The sequence below is a fragment of the Thamnophis elegans genome, chromosome 7 (genome assembly GCF_009769535.1).
Source record: "Thamnophis elegans isolate rThaEle1 chromosome 7, rThaEle1.pri, whole genome shotgun sequence".
Classification (NCBI taxonomy): Eukaryota; Metazoa; Chordata; class Lepidosauria; order Squamata; family Colubridae; genus Thamnophis; species Thamnophis elegans.
Genome location: NC_045547.1, coordinates 77,151,123 through 77,172,896, shown reverse-complemented (window position 1 = coordinate 77,172,896; position 21,774 = coordinate 77,151,123). Strand labels below are relative to the sequence as shown.

General features: G+C 46.0%; 1 protein-coding gene across 1 annotated transcript in view; it reads left to right on the top strand.

Moving 5' to 3' along the window:
* The first annotated feature begins 1,191 nt into the window (after positions 1-1,191).
* TSPAN9 (tetraspanin 9) overlaps positions 1,192-21,774 on the top strand; it is a 126,608-nt gene continuing 106,025 nt past the window's right edge. Inside the window, exon 1 of the mRNA XM_032221547.1 lies at positions 1,192-1,299. The gene's annotated coding sequence lies outside the window, so the exon portion shown is untranslated. The remainder of the gene's footprint in view (positions 1,300-21,774) is intronic.

Here is a 21,774-nt window from a genome sequence, read left to right as displayed (position 1 = left end):
AAGGCGACTTCACATGTATACTGTTTTTTTTTAAATTTCTCTGTAAAAATAGGATAAGTTAAGTACATTGACATATAGTGGAAATACACCAAGGGGAGGAGGAGTGGGATAGAAGGAAGATGGGTAGAGAGGGCGGGAGAGAGGATGGGAGGGAGGGTGAGAAGGAAGGGAGGGAGTGGATCGGGAGAGAGGAGTGGTAGAGGGGGAGGGGAAGTAGGCTAGAGGGGAATGATGGAGGGAAGATAGAAAGTTGGAGGGGGTGGAAGAAAGAGGTGTACGGAGAGTGGAAGAGGTATATTGGGTTTCTATTTTTGGGGGTATTGTTGACAAGAGGAATTGCTGCGATTATTGTTTAATGTTTATGGTTCCGGTGAGTGTATGAAAATGAAAAAATGGAAAATAAAAACTTTTTTCATCAAAAAAAAAAGAAAGAAGAAAATAAAGAGAGAGGTTCTAAAAAATTTAAAAACCACCACTGGTGTGGGTGCACGATTTCGCCATGTGAGGACCCAAAGGTTAGCCATCACTGCTTTAGAAGTTTCAAAATTATAGTGTATATAGTGTATGCATTATAATGTATGCATTATATAATGTATGTATTATTTGTATGCATTATAATACATGTATATATTGTATGTATTATAATGTATGCATTATATGCATATAATTATTTACTTTTGTAAGGGATGTGAGAATACATCACAAGCGTTCAAAGGGTGTGGGGTATAGAAAAGGTTGGAGACCCCTGTTCTAGAAGATTTACTTAACAACCGGGGTTATTCATTTAACGATTAACCAACGTGGCAGGGAAAAGTCGTAAAACGAGGCAAACAGCACACTTCACGCATGGTCCCACACTCAACAACATCAATCTGGGGGTCGTAAATTGAGGACAACCTCTACTTTTTTCTGACCCAATTTGGAGCAACTCATCCCCTCGGGAGAGGCGGAAGGTCCGAGGACGGAGCCCAAAAAGGTCATCGATCCAATCGATCGAGCGGAGGACCTTTAGGAGCACCGGGGAAGAAGGAGGCGGCGGTGGCGGCGGACCGGGGAAAGACAAACGCAGCCAGGCCGGGGATTCAACCCCGAAGCGGGGAGGCGCCCAGCCCTCCCCGCGCAGCTGGGTTGGCTCTTGGGGCAGCACCGCCCGGCCTCCGCCTCCGTCCCTCCCCGCCTGGCCGTCCCGGCGCCGCCTGCCCCGCCCCGGTTTCCGCTGCCAGCCCAGCCGTGCCGAGCCGTGCCGTGCCAAGCCAGCAGAGCGGTACCCGGGCCGCGGTGCCACGGTCCGGCAAGGCGGTAAGCGGGCTTGTGGGGGGTGGAGAAGCCGCGGCTGGCCGGCCGCTCATCGCCGGAGGGCAGCCAGGCCGGAGGAGCGAGCTGGATCGGCTCTGCGGCCGGGGAGGTGGAGGGCTTCGGTTCCGGAGCTCGGTCCCGGGTTGCAACGTCGGGGGGTGGCTGGGGGGGGGGTCTCCTGCTCTTTCCAAACAGCCCCCGGTCCTCCGTGGGTGCGGAGAGGCCCCCGGACGGAGGGTGGAAGGCTGGGTCTCCATCCCGAAAGGCGGGCCCGGGAGAAGGGTTGGATTTGGTTGCCTCCCTCCCCTCCTCCCTCCGGGCGCTCTTGTTCCGAATCGCGAGGCGGGAGGAGCTTGGATTTGGGCAACTTCGGTCGGGTTCGCTTTAACTCGCGAGTCCGGGCGAGCGCCTTCCCACCCTGGCGGCGCCTGGAGAGATCTCTCTGTCTCTGTCTCTGTCTCTCTCTGTGTCTGTCTGTCTGTCTGTCTGTTATTCCTTCCTTCCCTCCTTCTTCTTCCTTCCTTCCTCTTCCTTCCTTCCTTCCTTCCTACTACCTACCTACCTACCTACCTATCTAGTTTTATCTCTCCCTGTCTCCATCCTTCTCTTTCCATCTATCCATCCATCCATCCCACCCTGGAGAAATCTCTCTTTCTCTCCCCCCTCCTCCTCCCTCCCTCCCTCTCTCTCTCTCTCTTCCTATTGTCTGTCTGACTCTGCCAGCCTGCCTGCCTGCCTACCTATCTTATCTGTCTATCTTACATTATCTTGCTACCTACGTACCTACCTACCTACCTACCTACCTACCTACCTACCTACTTCTCTTTCCATCCATCCATCCATCCATCCATCCATCATCCCTATCTATCTATCTATCTATCTATCTATCTATCTAATTTTATCTCTCCCTGTCTCCATCCCTCTCTTTCCATCCATCCATCCATCCATCCATCCATCCATCCATCCATCTAATTTTATCTCTCGCTTTCCCCATCATTCTCTTCCTTCCTTCCTTCCATCCATCCATCCACCATCATCCATCCATCCCTATCTATCTATCTATCTATCTATATATCTATCTATCTATCTATATCTAATTTTATCTCTCCCTGTCTCCATCCCTCTCTTTCCATCCATCCATCCATCCATCCATCCATCCATCCATCCATCTAATTTTATCTCTCGCTTTCCCCATCATTCTCTTTCCTTCCTTCTTCCATCCATCCATCCATCCATTCATCCATCCATCCCTATCTATCTATCTATCTACTATCTCTATCTATCTATCTATCTATCTATCTAATTTTATCTCTCCCTGTCTCCATCCCTCTCTTTCCATCCATCCATCCATCCATCCACCTAATTTTATCTCTCGCTTTCCCCATCATCTTTCCATCCATCCATCCATCCATCCATCCATCCATCTAATTTTATTTCTCCCTGTCTCCACCACTTTCTTTCCATCCATCATCCATCCATCCATCCATCCATCCATCCATCCATCTCTCTCCTATCTGTTTCTCTCTCTCTCTCTCTCTCTCTCTTCATCAATCTCTCTCTCTCTCCATCCATCCATCCCCCCCTTCTCATCTTATCTATCTCTATCTTGCTATCAATAATCTAATCTAATCTATTCTATTGGCGGGGAGCCAATTTATATCTGTGTGGAAATGCTTGGAGCTCTTCCTTCTCATATGAACAGTAACTCGGGCTGTTCTGCGGAGGAAGGTGAACCGTGGAGGTTGAGTCCGGTCGATTGGAGCAGTTCTGAAGGAGAAAAGTGCGGAGTATCCCAAAGCAAAATTTCAAACTAGTATTTAAGTCGATCCCAAGAGAGCTGGAAGGGACCTTGGGGAGGGTGTGTGTGTCTTCTAACCCCTACTCAAGCAGGAAACCCTACACCATTTCAGACAAATCCAGTCTCCTCTTAAAAGCCTCCCTGATGGAGCACCACAACGTCTGAAGGGAATCCGTTCCACAGGTTTCATTGTTTCCCTGTTAGGAAGTGTTTCCTCAGTTCTAGGTCGCTTCTCTCCTTGTTTAGTTTCCATCCGTTGTTCCTTGCCTTGCCTTTCCATGCTCTGGAAAATTTGTCAGCTGATTCATTCATTTCATTTCATTTCTTGAATTTCTATGCCATCCAATCCGGCGGCTTACAGAAATGAAGAAAAGAATTAAAAAGAATTATTAAAACAATGGGACACAACAATTAAAAAGGAACACAACAGACACCCAATCAGACGGGGCTGGACCACCATCAAGGGGTCAACAGCCCCAGGCCTGCCGGAAAAGCCAGGTTTTAATGGCTTTGCGAAAGGCCATGAGAGTGGGAAGGGCCCGGATCTCCGGGACGGCACCAGATCAGGAGAAGAGATAAACCCTTCATACTGGTGAGGCCACGCTTGGAATGCTGTGTCCAGTTCTGGTCGCCATGATAGAGAAAAAGAGGCTGAGGCCTTAGATTAGAATAGCAATAGCAATAGCAGTTAGACTTATATACTGCTTCATGGGGCTTTCAGCCCTCTCTAAGCGGTTTACAGAGTCAGCATATCGCCCCCACAGTCTGGGTCCTCATTTCACCTACCTCGGAAGGATGGAAGGCTGAGTTAACCTTGAGCCGGTGAGATTTGAACCGCCGAACTGCAGATAACAGTTCAGCTGAAGTGGCCTGCAGTACTGCACCCTAACCACTGGGCCACCTCGCCTCTAGAAGATGTGCAGAGAAGAACAATAGAAATGATAAGGGCTCTGGAGGCTAAACTGTATGATGGACAGTTGCGAGAGCTAGGTATATCTACTAGCCAATCAAAGAGAAGGATTAGTGGGAACTAATCCGTACTTGAGGAACTGTCGTGAAGAAGGAAGGGTCAAGCTGTTCTCCAAAGCGCCAGAAGGCTCAGGACAAGAAGCAATGGGTGGAAACTAATCAAGGAGAGAAGCAACCTAGAACTAAGGAGAAATTTCCTTAGTTGAGGAACAATTAACCAATGGAAGGGCTTGTCTCCATTGTTGTGGGTGCTACATTAGTGGAGGTTTTCAAAAATAGACTGTACAACTATTTGACTGGGATGGTATAAGACAGGAGTCCCCAACCTCTGGGTCACAAACAGAGGTGGGTTTCTGCCGGTTCGGCCCAGATCGGGTGAACCAGTAATTGCAGTGGCCGGAGGCTCCTCCCACCCGCCCGGACGCTTCTGCGCATGCGCACGAGCGAACCAGTAGTAAAAACAAAAATAGAACTGGTCAAAACCCACTGGTAGCTGTTTGCAATCAGGCCACGGAAACGGTTGGCCGAGTGTTGATCATGGCCAATTTTATTGCCTTCTCTGCCATGGTTGTTAAGTGAATCACTGCAGTTGTTAAATGGATCATGCAGTTGTTAATATAGCTTTCTTTATTGAATGTGCTCATAAATATATGCCAAGTTGCAAGTGCCTGAATTTTGATGACGTGACGGTGGCGTGGCTGCAGCGGCTGTAAGTGTGAGGAATACGGGTGTCAGCCACTTTTTTCAGTGCTGTTAGAATTTGAACGGTCACTAAATGAATGGCTGTAAGTAGAGGACTATCCGTTTTCTTCGTTCCCACCTAACTACTGCTTCACCTTTTCCCTTTTAATAAAGCATCTCTTCTTTGTAAGCGGCATTCATATCTGCATGAATGTTATTCCATTACTCCGTTATTCATTATTCCTTTTTCCGTTATTCCCTTACTCTGTTATTCCATTATTCTGTTATTCTGTTTCTGTTATTCTGTTACTGTTATCCCGTTATTCCGTTACTCCATTATTCTGTTATGCCATTATGCCTTTATTCCGTTATTCCCTTGCTCTGTTATTCTATTATTCTGTTATTCTGTTTCTGTTATTATCTGACTCCTTTATTCCTTTATTCCCTTATTACCTTACGGTGTTATTCCATTATTCTGTTATTCTGTTACTGTTATTCTGTTACTCTGTCTTTCCATTATTCCATTATTCTGTTACTCTGTTACTCTGTTATTCCGTTATTCTGTTATTCTGTTCCTCTGTTACTGTTACTCTGTTATTCTATTCTGTTACTGTTATTCTGTTATTCCGTTATTCTGTTACTCTGTCATGCCGTTATTCCGTTATTCTGTTAATCTATTATTTGTTACCCCATTACTCTGTTACTGTCACTGTCATTCTGTCACTCTGTTATTCTATTATTCTGTTACTGTTATTGTGTTATTCCTTTATTCCATTACTCTGTTACTGTTACTCTGTTACTCTGTTACTGTTATTTTGTTATTCTGTTATTCAGTCATTCTGTTATTCCATTAGTTACTCCATTATTCCGCTACTGTTATTCTGTTACTCTGTTATTCTATTGCTCTGTTATTCTATTGTTCTGTTACTGTTATTCTGTTATTCCGTTATTCTGTTACCTATTACTGTTACTCTGTTACTCTTATTCTGGTATTCTGTTACTCTGTTATTTTGTTATTCTGTTACTGTCCTGTAATTCTGTTACCCTGTTATTCTATTACTCTGTTACTGTTATTTTGTTATTCCATTACTCTGTTACGCTGACATTCCGTTATTATGTTACTCTGTTACTCTGTTACTGTTACTCTGTTATTCTATTTCTGTTACTGTTATTTGTTATTCCGTACTCTGTTACTCTGTTACTCTGTTACACTGTTACTCTGTTACTGTTACTCTGTTATTCTATTATTCTGTTACTGTTATTTTGTTATTCCGTTATTCTGTTACTCTCTTATTCCGTTATTCTGTTACTCTCTTATTCCGTTATTCTGTTACTGTAATTCCATTATTATTTTTACTCTGCTTTTCCATTGTTATTCCATGGTCACGTGATCAAAATTCAGACACTTGGCAACCTTTGCAGTGTCCGGGGGTGTTTTTCATGTGATCCCCTTTTGCGACCTTCGGATAAGTAAAATGAAAGATTCACTTACCCACCATGTTAACTAACTTAACGACGGCAGTGATTGACTTAAACGCCTGTGGCAGGGAAGGTGGCAAAACGGGGCAAAACTCAACAACGGTCTCTTAGCAACAGACATTTTGCCCCCAACTGCGGTCGTAAATCAAGGACGACCCATACCAGGCATTTCTTACGCTACCTGTCATCTGGCTGCTGTGGGCTGATTCCTCTGGAGCCGTCATTCTGGATGGGCAGGTGATTTTGCCTCCTCTGTTCCTAGGCTCCGGTCACATGGCTTGGCCACTGGACCGAAGCACAGGAGGCCTGCGGAAATTTAATCATTGACTGTGCTTTCTGACCTGGTTTTTTTTTAGTTCAATGACTCGTTTCCTCCTTCAGAATTGTAACTCAAGTATTTCTGGAAGCAAAATATATATATATGCATGCAGCAGTCTTAAGCTGAGCTAAACTGAATTTAAATGTGTGGCTTTCAAGAGATATTTATATCTTGCGGCTTCTACATTCCTATAACTTTGGGTTACGCTGAACAAGCCATTCTCTTAGTCCCAATTTTTGGGCTGTTTCCTCCTCTGGGTTCTGCACACTTCCCCCCCCTAAATATTTCCGTTTTCATCAGGAACTTCCTGTTCCTATGGAGTCAATCTGATTCGGATATCCTGTTAGATGTACTATGGAGATTCTCCATCATCCAGGTCAGTGTTTCCCAAACTTTTGACATATGTGTACCCCTTCTATAATTTTCGTAACGCTGAGTACCCTCATAAAAAACATATGCTTTAATAAAAATCTATATCTATCTATATATCTATATATCTATCTATCTATCTATATCTATCTATATCTATATATATTTGGTACATACGCAAAATAAACGAAAGTTATATTATAAAGAACATTTATTTGATTCAATGAGAAGGATGAAATTGTTTTATGTTGAGATGACAGATCATCATAATTTGCTTCCCTGGTTGTTAATTTTAATCTGAGATGCGGTTCCACGTCCAATAGTCTGTTCCTTTTTTCCCCGGCTTAATGCGTACCCCCACCAAATCTTCCCGTACCCCTGGGGGTACGCGTACCACACTTTGGGAAACACTGATCCAGGTCATGGTTGTCCCAAAGGTGCTTTTTCAAGAGGCAACAAGAGCCGAGGTGGCGCAGTGGTTAGAGTGCAGTACTGCAGGCCCCTTTAGCTGACTGCTAGCTGCAGTTCGGCGGTTCAAATCTCACCGGCTCAAGGTTGACTCAGCCTTCCATCCTTCCTAGGTGAGTGAAATGAGGACCCAGAGTGTGGGGGCGATATGCTGACTCTGTAAACCGCTTAGAGAGGGCTGAAAGCCCTATGAAGCGGTATATAAGTCTAACTGCTATTGCTATTGCTATTGCTATTGCTACTTCCTTGTTTTTTTGTTTTGAAGACGTTTCGCTTCTCATCCAAGAAGCTTCTTCAGTTCTGACTGGTTGGTGGGGACAGCTGGTCATTTGCATCCTTTTAGAGGGTCGTTGAAGCACTTGGAGATTTATCTGTGTCCTCAGGGTCACCTGAGTGGTGCAAATGGTTCCTGTAGTCTGCAGCTGGTCATTTGCATCCTTTTATTTATAGAGTCATTGAGGCCACTTGTGAGGGCTTGTCAGTGTCCTCAGGGTCACCTGTCCCCCTTCACTGCAGAAAACATCCTGCAGGAAGCACAGCTCCACAACACAGTCCTTTTTCAGCAGTCCCAAGGAGGCTCCAGACCTCATTTGCACTCTTCAGATGATCCTCAGGACAGAGACAAACCTCCAAGTGGCCTCAACAACTTTCTAAAAGGATGCAAATGACCAGCTGTCTGCAAGGAATATAAATCCTTCCATTCCCCAGCATTGTTGTGATCTGCCGGCGGCCTCCGGACCTGGCAGCAGAGTCGGACAGTGAGGAGGTTGGGGAGGAAGATGGGCCAGTCCTGGAGGCTGGGGAAGGCTCGGACGCGGGCTCTGTGTCACAGGGAAAGAGGGGGGCCAGGGCCATCTGGGAGTTATGTGCTGCCTCCGGAGCCTCCAGAGTCAGACAGCAGCGAGACAGAGGAACATGCTTCCCCTGTTCCCAGTGTGCTCATGCACAGAGCTTCCAGAAAGCAAGAGCAGTTAAGACAGAAGGGGAGACTCGGGAGTAAGGCTTGGAGATGATTGGCCCCTCCCATAGGACATAAAGGAGGAGCAAAGGCATGTGAGCCTTTGCAGGAAGCAACTTGGTTCACGCTGGTCAGTTTACCTTCTGAAGCTTTGTTTTGACTCCTTGCTCCGTGGGGCCTTGCCAAGCTAATTGCCAATTAGGTCTTTGGCAGTGTTTCAAGGGAGATAAAGGTGGGTGCTTATCAGCCTTATCCCGAAAGACTTTGGCAGCCTACTGTAGGACTCTTTAGGACTATTTGGGACTGGAGATAATTCACAGGCTTTGAAATAAAAAGAGGGTTTTTGGGACTAAGCGTGTGTTTTTTACTGTATCAGGAAAATGAATAGTAAACATGCCATTGTTATATTTATTTAACCCACTGGTGTCATTCAGAAACAGTTTAAGGAAGTCTGTGAAAATAGCAATAATTGCTATTTGTTGTTATTTATTTTTCCTTTCATGTAAATCACTCAAAGTGGTGAAAATATCTAATATTCCTTCCTTCTCCTATTTTTCCAACAACAACAAGGTGGGCTGTGAGTGGGTTGGGTTGAGAGAGAGAGTAATTGCCCCAAAGTCACCCAGCTGGCTTTCACGCCTAAGGCAGGACTAGAACTCCCCACCTCTTGGTTGGCATGAAGTCACCCAGCCAGTTTTCATGCCTAAGGGAGGACTAGAATTCACTGTCTCCTGGTGGTTGGCCCAAGGTCATCCACCCAACTTTCATGCCCAAGGAAGGACTAGAACTCACCGTCTCCTGGTGATTGGCCCGAAGTCCCCCAGCCAGTTTTCATGCCTAAGGGAGGACTAGAATTCACTGTCTCCTGGTGATTGGTTCAAGGTCACCCAGCCAGCTTTCATGCCTAAGGGAGGACTATAATTCACTGTCTCCTGATGATTGGTCCAAGGTCATCCACCCAACTTTCATGCCCAAGGAAGAACTCACCGTCCTGGTGATTGGCTTGAAGTCACCCAGCCATTTTTCATGACTAAGGGAGGACTAGAATTCACTGTCTCCTGGTGATTGGTTCGAAGTCACCCAGCCAACTTTCATGCCTAAGGGAGGACTAGAATTCATCATCTCCTGGTGATTAGCACGAAGTCATTCAGCCGGCTTTCATGCATAAGGTGAAACTAGAACTCACCGTCTCCTGGTGATTGGCCCAAGGTCACCTATCCAACTTTTCTGCTTAGAACTAGGACTGAGCCTCCCAATTTCTATCTTGGTGTTTTAACCACTAGACCACACTGGCTGTGCATTTCCTGGACTAAAAGCTTGCAGTGTTGCTCATTTATTTTGCACCGAAAGCAGATGTTCCATATTTTTTTGAAAAAAAAAGAGCTTTATTTTTTTTAAAAAAAAATGTGCTTCACCCTCACGAAAGCCATCTTCCTTGAAGAGCCCTGATCTGACCGCTGAACAAATTAAACACAGATTGAACCTCCTGAATAGCGTCTATTCGGTGGGCAGCGTCCAACACTCCTTCAGGCGGGAGCAGGCAAGGCGTGTGGCATTTTGCTCCCAGAGATGGAGAAGCCTACATCTGGACAACAGCTGTGCCCCTCCCCCATCTTTCCAGGCTCTGCAGCCTGCATATATCAAACCAGCCGCTTTTCTTCGTCAAATGCTTTCCTGAAATCAAAGCATATGACGTCGGCGGCATTCCCACTATTCCGGAGAGTCGTCGGTGTGCCACCAAAGCACGGAGTAAGACTCGTTTGATGCGACCCGTTTTGACGCATCTGATTTCCAGGAACCGCCGCTTTATTTTCAGAATAGCATACAGGTTTCTTTCTACTTGGCCCTAGGATTTGTTGAAGTACAGCAGTGGTGGGATTTATTTTATTTCTTTTACTACCAGTTCTATGGGTGTGGCTAGGTGGGGGGGTTGTCATGTGACTGAGTGGGCGTGGCCCACTTGATGTGATTCATGTCCACGCCCGCTCAGTCACTTGACTCCCCCCTCCACCTAGCCACCCCCACGGAAAAAAGTAGGGGAAAATGAATTTCTACCTATCTGCCGTATTTTCAGAGTACAAGACGTACCAGGGTATAAGAAGCACCAAGGTTTTGAAGAGGCAAATTTTAAAAAAAAGTTTTTGCACTCTACAAACCTCCCAAAATGGCCCGTTTTTCACAAAGATGGACCCGTTTTTTGTCAAAAAAAGGGCATGGCTAGCCTTGAGGAGGCTTATAGAGTACTCCTGGGGGCTGGGGGTGTGTGCAAAATCTGCCCTCCCCAGCCCCCAGGAGCACTCTGAAAGCCTCCTAAAGGCTATGCACGGCCATTTCGGTGAAAGGAGGAGCCCTGGCCAAAAAAAGCTGTAGTAGCTAGGTGTAAGACGCACCTGGATTTTCAGCCTTTTTTGAGGGAAAAAGGTTGTTCTATACTCTAAAATACGTACCTATTTTTGCCCCAGGCTGGCGGTCTCATCTGTCTGTATGGCCTCCTCCTCCTGCATGCACCCCACTCCCTATCGTCTAGTACAGTTGTTATGCGTGGCCCTATTACCTCTTTCAGCTTGGGCCCGGTACTAGCCCCCCCTTCTTACCCCAACAATCGCCGTTTCTTTGGGCGCTTAACTTCTCCGCAGCGGCTGGTCCGGACTCGGAAGGCAAGCTGACCTCCGGTAGAAGCAGCTGCGAGGCTTCTCGCACAGTCGCATGGAAAAAAAAGGGGCAGGCCGCCAAAAACAGTAGGGGTTATGATCAGAGAGAGCGAGGTGGCGCAGGGGTTAGGGTGCAGTATGCAGGCCACTTCAGCTGACTGTAACTGCAGTGCGGCAGTTCAAATCTCCCACGGGCAGGTTGACTCAGCCTTCCATCCTTCCAAGGTGGGTAAAAGAGGACCCAGACTGTGGGGGCGATACGCTGACTCTGTAAACCGCTTAGAGAGGGCTGAAAGCCCTATGAAGCGGGTATATAGTCAAACTGCTATTGCTATGCTATTGCTATCAGTATGCCCCAGTACGGGTGTACCGGTACCTGGTTCCACCACAAAACCGCGGTAGACTAAAGCGCATGTGACTAAAGCGCGGTGACAAAACCGCACCGTCAAAACCACGCGACAACAGCGTGCCGACAACAGCGCGCCAACAGAAGCGCGCTGTAACAAAACCCTAAAAATAAACCCTACACCTAACCCTAAACCTAACCCTAAACCTAACCCTAAACCTAACCTAAACCTAACCCTAAACTTACCTTAAGTTAAATCGCGCTTCTGTCGGCACGCTGTTGTCGGCGCGCTTTTGACATCGCGGTTAACCAGGTACCGTTCCATTACATTGCTCTGGAGGGCCCACTGCCTGCTCGCTCTCCTTACTGTATTTGTATAACTGGGCCACTTGTGCACGCCATCGCCGCCCTGTTCTTGCGCCGGCATGCGCATCCCATGGCTGCTGTGGCTTGCCTGGGCAATCCACCTCCGAAGTACAGGTAGCCTTTGACTTCCAAGTTCGTTTACTGATGGTTTAACGTTACAACGGCACTGAAGCATGTGACTTAATGAACGTCCAAATTCAGATGCTTGAAACTGGTTCATTTTTACGACCGTTGGCGTGTCCCGGGGTCATGTGATCCCCCTTTGCTATCTTCAGGCAAGGAAAGTCAACGGGGAAGCCAGATTCACTTAACCACGGGCTACTAACTTGCCCACCGCAGTGATTCACTTAACGACTGCAGTGAGGAAGGTCGTAAAATGAGGCAAACCTTAAATTTAAAAATTTCTCACTTAACAACAAAAATTTTGGGCTCAGTTTTGGCCGCAAGTCAAGGACTGCCTTGTACAGGGAGTCCTCGACTTACGACAGTTTGCTTAAAGAGCCAAGGTGGCGCAGTGGTTAAATGCAGCACTGCAGGCTACTTCAGCTGACTGCAGTTCTGCAGTTCAGCTGTTCAAATCTCACCGGCTCAGGGTTGACTCAGCCTATCCTTCCGAGGTGGGTGAAATGAGGACCCAGACTGTGCGGGAAATATGCTGACTCTGTAAACCGCTTAGAGAGGGCCGAAAGCCCTATGAAGCGGTATATAAGTCTAACTGCTATTGCTATTGCTAAAGCCATTTGAAGTTGCAAGAGCATTGAAAAAAAGGGACTTGTGACCATTTTCACACTTAAGACGGTTGCAGCATCCCCGTGGCCATGTGATCAAAATCTGGACCTTTGCCAACTGGTTCATATTTATGACGGTTGCAGTATCCCGGATCACTTGATCCCCTTTTGCGAGACCGCCTTATAATCAAAATCAAGGGGGAAGCGAGATTCGATTAAAACCAAGTTGCTAATTCAACAGCTGCAGTGATTCAGTTGAACAACTGTGCCCTAAAAGGTTGTAAAGGGGCGAAATTAACTTAACAACTGTCTCAATAGAAATTTCGGTCATACGTAGAGGACTCCCCTTGTTGATGTCCAGAATTCAGGGCGGCAAAATAAAGTAGCCAGTTTATAGCACACAGAAGTATTCCTATATTCCGTCTACGAAAAGATTGCATTTAAAATAGAAATACTTGGAAACTTGATGAGTTGCGATAGGTTCTTGGAAAGTTCTCTGTCGTGAATTTAAATTCCTTTTTAAGATGCCCAGAGAAGGGGGGGGGGGGGGAGAAGAAATTAATTTGGCACTCTCTCAACTTATTAGAACTAGATAAATTTTGCTCCCAGCCGTTATTTCTCTTAACTGAAGTTCGTATATTAAAACCCAGATGAAGCTCCTGGCTAGTTATTTTCTTCTAAAGAACATAAAACTGTTTTTAGTGCAATTGAAGAGTTTTCCAAGCAAAAGAATTAATGGCCGTCATCATGCAAAAGTCATCGTGCAAATTGATGGCTCAGCTAGTCTAAGCATTCCATTAATTCTGTCTTCAATGTCCGTTCTGAAGCTAACATTTTATAGATAGTCCTTGACTTACGACATAATCGAGCCCGGAACTATGGTTGTAAAGTGTGCCAGTACTTGAGAGACCGCCTGCTGCCAATTACCTCCCACAGACCCATTAGATATCACAGGGTCGGCCTCCTCCGGGTTCCATCTACTAGCCAATGCCCTGGCTACTACCCGGGGGAGGGCCTTCTCTGTGGCAGCTCCGGCCCTCTGGAATGAACTCCCGCAGGGATTCGGATCCTCACCTCTCTCCAGGCCTTCCGAAAAGCCGTCAAAACTGGCTTTGTCGGCAGGCCTGGGGGTGATGAGTTCCCTCCCTCTCGACTTGTATGGTTGTGCGACTGTTGCCTACTTTTATTATTGTATTTTGTCTTTTATGTTCCCCCGTTTTTTTTCCCCTTTGAATTGTCGCCGCCCTGAGTCCTCCCGGAGAAGGGCGGCATACAAATAATAAAATACCAATACCAATACCAATACCAGTCATTAAGCGGGGTCACCATGTGGCCATGCCCAATTATACAATCGCGGTTGTAAAGTGAACACAGCAGTTGTTAAGCAAACTCATTGTCCACAATGGAAGTTCTTTGCTGGAAATTGGAAGTAAATTAGAATTAAGCTAAAGATAAAGGTTCCCCTTGCACATATGTGCTAATCGTTCCCGGCTCTAGGGGCGATGCTCATGTCTGTTTCAAAGCTGAAGAACTAGCATTGTCCGAAGACGTCTCTGTGGTCATGTGGCCGGCATGATTCAACGTCGAAGGCACACGGAAGCCTGCTTACCTTCCCACCAAAGGTGGTTCCCATTTTTCTCCTTGCATTTTTACGTGCTTTCGAACTGCTAGGTTGGCAGAAGCTGGGACAAGTAACGGGAACTCCCTCAGTTACGCGGCACTAGGGATTCAAACTGCGTATCTTTCTGATCGACAAGTTCAGTGTCTTAGCCACTGAGCCACCTTCAAAAATAGAATTAGAATTATTTATGGCCAAATGTGATTAGACACTCAAGGAATTTGTTTCCGGTGCATAAGCTCTCAGGGTACATACAAGCAATAAATGATAATCATGAACATAATCATTGTGAAGATATAATAAATGTGTTTCTGTTGTTGTTGTTCTTTTAAAAGCAATACTTTTAATCACAGTTATGTGACTGTGGAATGTTGCAAATTGGGTGCCTTGACATCTCCATGGTCATGTGGCTGGCATGACTAAACGCCGAAGGTGCACGGAACGTTGTTACCTTCCCACCAAAGGTGTTTCCTATTTTCTACTTGCATTTTAACGTGCTTTCGAACTGCTCGGTTGGCAGAAGCTGGGACAAGTCACGGGAGCTCACTCCATTATGCAGTGCTAGGGATTCGAACCGCCAAGCTGCCAACATTTCTGATCGATAAAACTCAATGTCTTAGCCACTCAGCCACCACGTCCCTGTTGATAGATCTTTATAGAAATGGCTTGTTCATATTATTATCAAAAGCAAAAAGTTGTGATTTGACGTCAATGCCTTATTTTACTGAAACAGAGAGTCAGAGGTTGATGCTGCTGCTTATTTTTCCCTTTTATCCTTCCTCACTTCTTCCTTCCCCCCCCAACCCCCCTGCCTTACTATTTACCTTGTATTTGTATTTATAATATTTTTCAGTCAATTAAAAAAATGTTGACTGAGGACTACAGGAAGCATCCAGAGAACTGCCTGCATGGGAAGGCTCTGGACAGTGGTGAAATTCAATTTTTTTTTACTACAGGTCTGTGGGCATGGCTTGCTGGGCCTTGCAGGGGAAGGATGCTGCAAAATCTCCATTCCCTCCTACTCCGGGGAAGGATACTGTAAAAACCCATTCCCATCTCATTCCAGGGGAAGGATATTGCAAAATCTCCATTCTCTCTCTCCTCACTCCAGGGGAAGGATACTGCAAAATCTCCATTCCCATCCCACTCCAGGGGAAGGATACTGCAAAATCTCCATTCTCTCCTCACTCCAGGGGAAGGATAGTGCAAAATCCCCATTCCCATCCCACTCCAGGGCAAGGATACTGCAAAATCTCCATTCCCTCCCCACTCCAGGGGAAGGATACTGCAAAATCTCCATTCCCTCCCCACTCCAGGGAAAGGATACTGCAAAATCTCCATTCCCATCCCACTCCAGGGGAAGGATACTGCAAAATCTCCATTCCCTTAGAATTATTTATTGGCCAAATGTGATTAGACACTCAAGGAATTTGTTTCCGGTGCATAAGCTCTCAGGGTCCATACAAGCAATAAATGATAAATCATGAACGTAGTCATTGTGAAGATATAATAAATGTGTTTCTGGGTTTTTTTTAAAAAAGCAATACTTTTAATCGCAGTTATGTGACTGTGGAATGTTGCAAATTGGGTGCCTTAATTGTTAGGCACTCAAAATGCAATCATGTGACCGTGGGCAGGTGGGGGTGGCCACCTGAAAGTTCACACCTGGATTATAAGTAGCCCGGGGGAGGTCTGTTGTAACTTCGAGGGACTGGTCATAAGTCAAGGACTACCTCTATCTACCCCGATCATAAATGTGTCACTGGACCTTTGCAGACTGTGGATCTTTTCCAACGAGGAGTAGATTTACGTCCAGCCAACTTTGGCTGTTGAAAGGAACAGCGAGCCTCTTTAGTTGCTGCATCGCGCCAACCTTGGTCTGATCCCCTATTAGTAGTCCTCAACTTATAACCATTCATTTAGTGACCGCTTGAAGTTACCATGACACTGAAAAAAGGAAGACCGTTTTTGATACTTACGACCATTTCAAGAGCTGGGTTTAGAATGCGGCATTGCAGGCTAATTCTGCCGACTGCCAGCAGTTCGAACCTGACCGGCTCAAGGTTGACTCAGCCTTTTGTCCTTCTGAGGTCGTTAAAATGAGGACCCAGATTGTTGGGGGCCATAGGCCGGCTCTGTAAACCGCTTAGAGAGGGCTGCCAAGCCTCGTGAAGCGGTATATAAGTCTTTGAGCGCTGTTGCTATTGCAACATCCTTGTGGCCAAAATTTGGATGCTTGGCCATTGGCATGTATTTATGACGGGGGTCCTGGGATCACGGGATCACCTTTTGGGAACCTCTGACAAGCAGGTTCAGTGGGGAATCCAGAGTCACTTAACCGACGGGTGATTAATTTCACGACAGCAGGGATTCACTTAGCGACTGCGGCCAGGGAGGGTTGTAAAACGAGGCAGAACTCTGGTAACAAACTGCCTTGCTTAGCGATTGAAATTTTGGCCCCAATTGTGATCTAAATAGAGGACTAACCTGTGTATGCAGTGTGTCTAAATCAGGGATGGGGAACCTGTGGCTCTGGAGCTGCATGTGGCTCTTTCATCCCTGTGCTGCGGCTCCCTGTGGCCAGTTGGTGCCACAATTAAAAGGAGCTTCCAGTTAGCGGGGGGGGGGGGGAAGCATGGAGTAGGTTTTCCAGTCGGCTCCATAATTGATTGGATTACGGTTAGGACAGATAGAGGAAAAAGGACGCCGCGCTAGGAGGAGACTCTATGGTGGGGGAATTGAACTTCCGGTCAGCTCCAGAATTTAACAGGGGGTTTCCGGTTAGGATCTTTGTGGTTCCCGGTGTTTTTTTCTTTGGGAAACGGGTCCAAATCTCTTTGAGTGTTTACGGTGGCCAAGTCCTGGTCTAAATCTCTGGGCCTGTGAAGGGTCCCTTCTGATTCTTTAATCGGATGGATACATTTTGGGGGATCCTGCACCGCCGGTGCCCCATGGAGTGCTGTGCTTCGTCGGTGTATTTGGTGTCCAAGTGTCGGACTGCAGGTAGCTTTTATTACTTCATTTCGATGCGAAGCTGACCTCCCCCCCCTCTCCCCCCCCCCTGGGCTACTTTGGACGTATCCCCGAAGATTAAGGATAAATCTGGAAAGGGAAATATTATATACCCACCTGGACTGTTTGTCAGGGAAGGCGGGATATAAATCAAAAGGAAAAACAAAATAGCTGGCTCTTTCATCCCAGCCTTTCTCTGATGGGAAACGACATCTGTACCACTCACAGACGTCTGTTCAATTACTGTGCAAAACCAGGCGGTGGAAATAAATATATACGCTGTCAGATGTTATCAGATTGATATCCTTCAGGAGGCCCTTCTGGGCAGGGATACGGCTGGGTAACCAGTAGCCCACATTTTCTCACTGGTAAGAGCAGTGAGGAAAAACGCTTCCTCGGAGCTATCAAAGAGACATTCTCATTCTATAACCGGGGTGTTAAAAAATGTAATAAACACACGTTCCTGCAGAACAGAAAGGATGGGGGTTGATAGCCATGGAGCACGGCTGCTTTTCAAGTAGCTTAAACCCCTTTATAGCAGTACATTTCCACCAAGAGGAAGGTGCAGTTACTCCTTGGCTTACAGTCGTTTGTTCAGTTACAACAGCACTGAAAAAAGTGACATACACAACCGTCACAGCCTCCTCAAGGACAAGCCAAAACTCTTAGCAAAAATCTTTTGGTCAAATTGGCTCATGATAGAATAGAATAGAATAGAATAGAATGAAATAGAATAGAGTAGAATGTAGAGTAGGGTAGAATATAGAATAGAATAGAGTAGGATAGAATAGAATAGAATGAAATAGAATAGAGTAGAATGTAGAATAGTAGAGTAGAGTAGGGTAGAATAGGATAGGAGATAGAAGAATGTAGAGTAGAATAGAGTAGATTAGAGTAGAATTGAATAGAATGTAGAGTAGAATAGAATAGAATAGAATAGAATGTAGAATAGAGTAGAGTAGAATAGAGAAGAGAACAGAACAGAACAGAATGTAAGAGTAGAGTAGAGTAGAGTAGAGTAGAGTAGAGTAGAGTAGAAAATAGAATAGATGGAGGGACCTTGGAGGTCTTCTAGTCCAACCCCCTGCTTAGGCAGGAAACCCTATGCCACTTCAGAGAAATGGCTATCCAACATCTCAAAGACTTCCAGTGTTGGAGCATTCACAACTTCCGGAGGCAAATTCTGTTCCACTGATTAATTGCTCTAACTGTCAGTAAATTTCTCCTTAGTTCTAGGTTGCTTCTCTCCTTGATTAGTTTCCATCTGTTGTTTCCTGTCCTGCCCTCAGGTGCTTTGGGGAATAGTTTGACTCCCTCTTCTTTGTGGCAGCCCCTGAGATATTGGAAGACTGCTATCATGTCACCCCTGGTCCTTCTTTTCATGTTCTACCTGATCATCTCGCTTCTTAAGTAGGAGTTGAGGAAAACAGGCTGGATATTTTAATTTAGAAATCACGGATCTTCTTGTTTGTAGCACAGTAGCTAATTTTTTTTAAGGAGCTGTGTGAAGAAGGTGTCAATTCTGGATTTTCATCCCTGCCTCCTGGGCATCTTGAAGTGAAGGAAGTTGTGCATCATTTATGATGTTCCTGAAGATAACAGTCTTACAGAGTTACAGCTTTTGGGGGCTGTAAACAAACATTGTTATTATTATTATTTTTGCAATCTTGTCTTTTAAACAAAAAAGGGACAATAATAGGCAGGCCACTTTGGCTTATGGAGAGCAACAAACGACAGAGGCAATCTTTGTAAATGGTAAAGATGAGTTTAGGACGGTGCCTTCAGCAAACACAGTTTCTGTTCAGACCACGATCACATGCGGTTTAATAATGCTCTTTCTTCTCCTTTGCTCTGATAGCAACTGAGAAGAGTAGATTGACTGGATGATTCAGGTTATTTAAAAATAGATGATTGTCTGGAGATCCTGGCTTAGAGTCAGCTGGTACCAGCCATTTGTAAAAGAGGAGGAAAACTTTAGGAAATGATGCCGTCAAACAGGCGGTCTTCTAGTCCAACCCCCTGCTTAGGCAGGAAACCTTACATCACTTCAGACAAAACCTCCAGTGTTGGAGCGCTCACAACCTCTGGAGGCAAGTTGTTCCACTGGTTAATTGTTCTCACTGTCAGGAAATTTCTCCTTAGTTCTAAGTTGCTTCTCCCTTGATGAGTTTCCACCCATTGCTTCTTGTCCTGCCCTCAGGTGCTTTGGAGAATAGTTTGACTCCCTCTTCTTTGTGGCAACCCCTGGGATATTGGAACACTGCTATCATGTCTCCCCTAGTCCTTCTTTTCATCAAACTAGACCTACCCAGTTCCTGCAACCGTTCTTCATAGGTTTTAGCCTCCAATCCTCCCCTAATCCTCTTGGTTGCTCTTCTCTGCACTCTTTCTAGAGTCTCCACATCTTTTCTACATCGTGGCGACCAAAACTGAATGCAGTATTCCCATTGTGGCCTTACCAAGGCATTATAAAGTGGTATTAACAATTCACATGATGTTGATTCTATCCCTCTGTTTATGCCCTAGAACTGCGTTGGATTTTTTGGCACACGGCTGGCTCATATTTAAATGATTGTCCACTAGGGCTCCAAGATCCCTCTCACCGTTACTCCTATTGAGCAGGTACCACCTATACCAGTGTTTCTCAACCTTGACAACTTGAAGATGTCCTGACTTCAACTCCCAGAATTCCCCAGCCAGCATTCGCTGGCTGGGGAATTCTGGGAGTGAAGTCCGGACATCTTCAAGTTGCCAAGGTTGAGAAACACTGACCTGTACTGTACCTGTGCATTTTGTTTTTCTGCCTAAATGTAGAACCTTACTCTTTTCACCATTGAATTTCATTTTATTAGATTGTGCCCAATGTTCAAATTTGTCAAGATCCTTCTGCATCTTAAGCCTGTCTTCCGGAGTGTTGGCTATTCCTGCCAGCCTGGTGTCATCTGCAAATTTGATGAGTTCCTCATCTATCCCCTCGTCCAAGTCATTGATGAAGATGTTGAAGAGTCCTAGGCCTAAAACAGACCCTTGGGGTACTCCACTGCATACCTCCCTCCATTTAATCAGGAAACCCTCCACTGCATTCCCACTGCTGAATGTAGCTTAAAAACCAGAGAGACATAACTTCTGAGTAACTTCGACATTTCCTAGGAATGTGTCGCTTTACACTCGGAAATGCACAATCTGCAGTTTCAGTGTTTTTAAGAACAATTACAGTACAGCATTGGGCACGAGAGGAAGAAATCAGTACAGGTAATAATCCTCGACTTACGACCACAATCGAGGCCAAATTTTCTGTCGTTAAGGGAGACATTCATTAAGTGCGTTTTGCTCCATTTTAATACTTCTCTGGCCTCGGCTATTAAGCAAATCACTGCAGTTGATAAGTTATTAGCAAGAGCGCTTAGCACTTATATACCGCTTCGCAGTGCTTTACAGCCCTCTCTAAGCGGGTTATAGAGTCATCCCCCCCACCCCAACAATCTGGGTCCTCCTTTTACCCACCTCGGAAGGATGGAAGGCCAAGTCAACCTTGAGCCTGGTGGGATTCGATCTGCCAAACTGCTGGCAGCCAGTGATCAGCAGAAGTAGCCTGCAGTACTGCACTCTAACCACTGCGCCACCGTAGCCCGATTGTTAAGTGGATCCGGTTTTCCCATTGACTTTGCTGGGGAGACGGCTGCAAAAGACTGCCACGGTCATAAATAGGAACCAGTTGCCCAGCTTCTGAATTTTGATCCCACGATCATGGGGATGCTGCAAAGGTCGTAACTGTGAAAAATGGTCATAAGTCACCTTTTTTCTGGGACGTTGCTACTTTGACCGGTCATTAAATGAATTGTGGTAAGTCGAGGGCTACCAGTATCAATAGTTGAAAATGTGCGTAAGACCCTGAAGGGGAAAACAAGGTTAGGAGATTGAAGGTTGGCTGAATTTAAAAGGTAAAGGTTCCCCTCGCAGATGTGTGCTAGTCGTTCCCGACTCTAGGGGGCGGTGCTCATCTCCGTTTCAAAGCCGAAGAGCCAGCGCTGTCCAAAGACGTCTCTGTGGTCATGTGGCCAGCATGACTCAACGCTGACGGTGCATGGAACACTGTTACCTTCCCACCAAAGGTGGTTCCTATTTTTCTACTTGCATTTTTTACGTCTTTTCGAACTGCTAGGTTGGCAGAAGCTGGGACAAGGAAACTGAGCTCACTCCGTTATGCGGCGCTAGGGATTCGAACCGCTGAACTGCCGACCTTTCTGATCGACAAGCTCAGCATCTTAGCCAGTGATCGGGAAATGAGGACAGGATAGACAGCGTTCCAACATTTGACAGGTGTGGTCTTAAAGCACCACTGGATTACATCCTTTCCATTATTACCAGTTGCCTAGCTGTTGTGGCCCAGCAGGAGCCGTTGGCCACCAGGTGGCGGCAGAGCATTGGATCAGAGGGAGTGTTCAGGGAAACGCTTGGCAGTTGTTGCAGGATGCACCCCGTCGAAGGGTTACTCGACGGGAACAACTGAGTACTTACAGGAGATGATTGCGAGCAGCTCTTGCTCATTGGGATCCTCTCCTGAGTATAGAGACTGCTGGTGCCACCAGCAGAAGTCAACGTTCCGTTCCCGTTCTAGTAATTGTTCTTGTTCGCATTCACAAACCGAGAGAAGCCAACTTGGATAAGTGGTTTGAGATAAGAGAAGCCGGGTTTGCATTTTGGTGTGAGTTATAG